The following is a 6,000-nucleotide window of genomic DNA, read 5'->3' as shown; positions in this document are numbered from 1 at the left end:
TAATATGATCTAGCATTACTCTGTTACAATAGCAATGAAAACTAAGTCAGGTTTTATATTTATTGAAATTCTTATGTTTTCAACTACAGCCCTATTCCCCTGTAAAACTGTTCAGCACTTTAAATAGGTAGTTATACATAGTGGAAATGGAGTCCCTCGATAATGGGAAGCAATCTAAAGGCATAAAAAGTACTTTCAAGGAGATCTCCTTCCAACTGAGTTTAAAAAGACGAATACGTTTTGTTTTAAACACTGTCAGTGTCGTGTGGTCAACTTTTTCCTATCTAGCTAAGAATGAAATAATCAGACATTTAACTTTACCCTTTTAAATCACTGGAGATAATTGTTTTGTGATGTGGAATTGTGTTTTAGATCATATATCGGTTTATAAAATGTAATCAATTTTTCATATTCCTTAGTTCTCTTTTTATGAATTTCCATTTAAAGCTAAGAGACTTTGAAAAGAACTTTATTGCCAATTTCTTGTTAAAATCAATTCTGTTTAGAATATCTAGAACAACATTAAAAAGCTATTTACAACTGCAAATAAAAAGGCAAAAGCTTATGGGAGGACTGATTGGGGCTCAGTCTGTGGCTCTAACAATAGTCATGTGTCACTTAACTACTGGGATATGTTCTGAGTAATGCTCATTAGGCAATTTTGTTGTGTGAACATCACAGAATGTATTTACACAAACTTAGATGGTATAGCCCACTACACATCTAGGCTGTGTGGTACAGCCTATTACTCCTAGGCTACAAACCTGTACAGCATGTTACTGTACGCAATTGTGACACAAGCTTAGTATTTGTGTACCTAACCATATCTAAATGTAGAAAGGTACAGTAAAAAAAAAAAAAAAAAAAGTATAAAACAAAGAAGTGGTCCACCTGTGCAGAGCACTTACCATGAATGGAGCTTGCAGGACTGGAAGTTGCTCTGGGTGAGTGAGTGAGTGAGTGGTGAGTGAACGTGAAGGCCTAGGACATGACTGTCCACTACTCTTCCCTTTATAAACACTGTCCTACAGGCCCTCCCTCCCAGCCCCGTTCCTTCCAACATGATAAGAAATAGAACATTGAAGCTGTCAGTGCCGCTCTACGAACAGGGATGTGGGCTGCACTGACTCAAGGAGAACCTGGCTGGGTGAGTTGAGATCACCATGATGGTGATTGTCAAGAGGGAGAGGAAAGCAACCTGAGAATCAGTTGGAATGAGAAATCAAGATGGAGACATAAAGGGACATAGGGGTTCCCATGGCAATACGCTGTGGCTATTGCGTGTTAGAGTAAGGAATTTTGTGGCATTCATAAAAATAAAAAAATAGAGTGTTTAACATGGAAAGGGTGTAGAATTGAGGACTTAGTTTTTTACTTTGGAAGTTTGTTTTTTTATTTTATCGATCCTATCTGGTGCAAAGGGCTCTCTCTGGCATTGAATTGATGGAAGAAATAAAACATATTCTTTCTTTACATCATTACAACCTGAAAATATTTCCAAACTATAGGGACAGGCTGGCTCAACACCAGCACAGAAAGCTTTTACTAAAGTGGCAATGACAATTAATACTTGTTAAGGTAGCTCCCGTGTACCTGTGTCCTTGTACAGGATCTCAGGTATTCAACTGAAAATTGATAGCAATGTACTCTGAAGACCAGCTTTTATTCTCTCCTTTCTCCTTTCCTTCCTTTCCTTTCTGTTCTCCTGTGTATGGATATAATCTAGAAGAGCAAACAGAATTTAGCAATGCATTAAATATGCTGAATAAACACAGATCAAATTGAATTATTTTGTTTTGTGTTCCTCTCTTAAATTACTCTGGGAGAGCTCAGATGTTAAGTCTTGCCATAGTGATTACCAAAATTTACTGGACATAAAAGTGATTTTGGATGCTTGTGAAAATGCAGATATCCAGGCTCCACCCCTTTGAGACTGTAATGCAAGTAATCCTTGGTCCACATTGAGCTGGTTTTATCACTTTCCTCTGGGAAAAGTTGAGAGTTCCTGGGTGGAACCAGGAAAGAACAGGTTAAGCAAGAATGTGAGTTTAACCCAGGCCTTTTCCTCCTAGTCTCATTATTCAGGGATTTGGCTAATAGAAGAAGTTTCACAGTGAATGTGAAAGCAGCTTCTTTTTGCTCCTACCATTAAGTGCAGGGTAACCAATCACACAACTTTAGTAAGGCAGCCTTCTTTACTCCCTACCCTCACATACAAGCGGTCAGCAAATCCTCTGTTTCCCTCACTCAGTGATTCTATGGTCTTCCCTATCTCCATGCGGCTGCCAGGGCTTCTGTTTACGCTCTTAGCATTGCTGCTACACTGGTCTTGCTCTGCCCTCCACCCTCAATCTTCTCCCATTCTGCTGCTGTGATTCCTTCTAAGAATCTTCACTGATTTCAGGAAGATCCTGAGAAGGAATCACAGCAAATGTCTGAGCCATTTGTGTGGAATACTTTCCTGTTGCTCCACCCCAACACGAACCTCCTCCAGCCATGCTGAACTCTGATGACATCCTGGGACAAACTCACTCATCCACATTCACAGACTTTGGCTTCCTGCCCTTCTCTTTGCCTAGAGCACCCATTTCTCACCAAAGAAGGCTGACTAATGTCTACTCATTCCCTGGAGTTGTCGTTTGGCCTCCACATTAAGAATATTTAGACGTCAACGAAATTTCTGCATGAATAAAAACTAGGAACTTAAGCGACTCTCAAACCTTCGTATGATTCTTTAATCAGAACAGCAAAGATATAATGCTGCCTTTAGAAAATTTTTAGTAACTATACAAAATACAGAGGGTGCCAAAAAATGTATATGCATTTTAAGAAAAGAAAAAAACTGTATTAAAATGGTAATACTCAATATATACCAATAACAAAAGATGAATACAAGTCATGTGTGTACATTTTTTTGGCACCCCTGATATTAACTGTGTACTTTGAGTCCTGGGATTACAAATTATTATTTCATCCTTATGCTGTTCTGTAGGTTCTAAATTGTATGACCCAGGCATTTACTAATTTTATAATAAAAAGAATAATTCTTGCAATTTTTGATGAATGACTAACAGCACAAAACCTGTCATTTCTATATTATTTCTTTCAAGGAGTTGCAAGTTCATACATATTCACTCACTTGTAATTTGACATGTTTCTCAGCTAGGTTGAAGATTGACTAAGACTCACTTCCCAGGCAGGAAGCGTAACTTGAAAATAATATTTGAGGGAACCAATGGTACAGTGGTCTTAGAAATGTTTGCTTCTCACCCTCTCAGCAGAAACCACTGGCAAAGGTTCTAGAAACTCAATTAATTATCAAGTTGCTACCATTTATTAAGTGGCACCGGTTATGTATGAGGATATCCAGGGCTAAAGAGGTCTTTTCAAACAGCAGACACGGTCCCTACCCATTCTCCATCCCCACCCCCAACATCATTTAGTGGAGAAACCACAACACCACACTTAAAATGACAGAACACATTTAAAGTGTGCTAGCCAGTCAGGTTCTTGATGACAAACAAGAGAAACAACACTGGCTAAATTGAGTTGAAAAGGAGTACTTTGGAAAGATCTTGCCAGCTCACGGAACTCACAGAAAGTCTGAAGAAGCGAGCTATGTAAAGAGAACACAGCTAGATTCAGGTTCTAGGCGTGATCTGCTTAGGACTCTAACTGCTTCCCTGCCTTCTGCCTGCTCCCCATCACAGTGGCAGAACCAAACTTTCTCAGTGTCTGAACTGCTTCACGAGTCTAAACCTCCTGAAGCTGTGGCTCGTTGGTGAGTTGAGTTCATATGCTCATTACCTCACTGATAAAGGAGCAGGGGATTCTCCTGAAACAGGAAATGAGTTCCAGTGCTGGGTAGAACTGAAAGAAAACAATGCTCACCACACAGAGTACCACTCTGAACCAACAGATGCAGACGTACAAGCTGACAAAGTGGCCCTAAGCCCCGAGAGAAATGCTGCTTGTGACAGGATTGGAACCTTTCTCTGGGGTTGACCATCTGCTTAGAGAAGAGAAGATGGAGATGCTTGTGGAATTTTCGTGAAGGAGCAATAAAGAGGGAGAGGAGGAAACAGAGAAGAAAATTTGAATCAGAGGGAAAAGAAACAAATAGAGGGAGAAGTGACCAAGGATGGAACCTCAAGAGAACAGAGATGCAAGGAAAGGAAAATGCTACAGGAAGGCACGTAATGACAAATGACCCAACAGAACAAACTCCAAAAAAAAAAAAAAAAAAAAAAAAGCTGTGGTAGATCTTTGCTCTCTACAGTCTACAGTCATAATATTAAGTTAATTAATGAAGAATTTACACTGAGAGAATAAGTACTTCCTAGAACATATTAGGTAGGCACTCAATAATGCTTGTTAGTATGGGGTCATTCATGAATACTAGCTATGGACATTTTGCCCATTAAGTAATAACAAATCCTGTTAGTGCTGTAGCAGCATAAGCACAAAGTGAAGAATTTTGAAACAAACAAAAGGAAAATATCGCACTATTGGCTTCTATCTCTATCTTTACGATTTTCAGGATATATAGTTTTATAAATTACCTATTGTTTTTTATAACAATGGCTATAAGTAGTTTCATGAAATATTCAATGTATTCAAGTACTGATTTTTTCCAATGTACAAGTCAGTAGCTTTCCTTATCTTTTTCTTCCTCATCTGGCTACCTATAATTTGTTTTATTTTTGAACAATACTTTATTTTATTGCTTATGTTTATTCATCTTGAACAAACATATGTTCTCTTATGCATCTAATAACTAAATGCACAATTTAAAGTAATTTGTCGTTTTTCTTAGCGCAGAATAGGAGTATTGGGATTAGAATGGGAAAAAGAACTTGGAACAAATCCAAGTGAAATTCAGTGAAACAAGCCATATTTATATTTACTGGTAAAAAAAAAAGGACCATTATTATTTATTCAATCCTCATTATTTCATTGAAGTTTTGAGATGCATTTCATTAAAAGATAATCTTTAAATTCATAATAGGGAAACGACTCCTCTAAAATACAATTAGTTTGATAGAAGGCAAATATATTTAAACAGGCATTAGGATGTTGAATCAGACAGGGTTCTATGAGAGAAAATAGAAGCACGGTTATACTAAGACGTTTTCAGGGAATCAACTTACTTGATTATGGGGGCCGGCTAAGTATGGTGAAGAATTTCTTCTTTTTCAGGGAAACCTCAGTTTTACTCTCATGGCTTGGATGAGGCCCACCCAGCTTACTGAGAGTAATCTACTTAAAGTCAGCTGATTATAGATGTTAGTCACCTCTAGAAACACCTTCACAGAACAATTAGATTAGTGTTTGATTAAGTAAGTAGCCAAGTTGACATATAAACACCATCATAGATGTTCAGTGAGTAAAAACAAAAGGTCTTTGCAGAGCGGGAATAACAAGTCAGCAAGGCATACACTCAGATCTGCAGAGTGGCAAGGGAGACCCTACCGCCAAGGCAGATTTCTGGACATCCACTGTAATTTTGAAAAAGTCATATCTGCCTTGGGATTGAAAGAGAGAGAGAGAGAATGTTTGAAAATCTCATAAATCATATCTGTGGTGAGAGATTAAGAATAACAATCACAACACAGGAGCAGCTACCATTGACTAGTTTCTTACTCTTCCAGGACCCATGCTAAGCATAAGCTCGTTTCATCTAACACACCCTCATGCGCTAATGCTTTACAATATTTCATCTTTGTCATATACTCTTACATGTGGAATTATTTCTCCTATTTTACAGCTGAGAATATTGAGGGCCAAAGGGTTTAAATAGCATGTTCTGTGTTTAGAATACAGTGAGGTGTGGATTCCAATACAGTTTTGTTTTTCCACTCAAAGCACATATTTGTTCTACAACTTGGTTGAATACCAACAGCCACTTTTCATTCAGAGGGCTTCTAACAGAAAAGAAGAAGTATTAATACAAAGTGAAGATGAGAGGGGAAATAAATTATCTTTTGTAACTGGCTAGAT

Source organism: Rhinolophus hipposideros (assembly GCF_964194185.1).
Source record: "Rhinolophus hipposideros genome assembly, chromosome: 6".
Taxonomy (NCBI): Eukaryota; Metazoa; Chordata; class Mammalia; order Chiroptera; family Rhinolophidae; genus Rhinolophus; species Rhinolophus hipposideros.
This window is presented reverse-complemented; position numbering follows the sequence as displayed.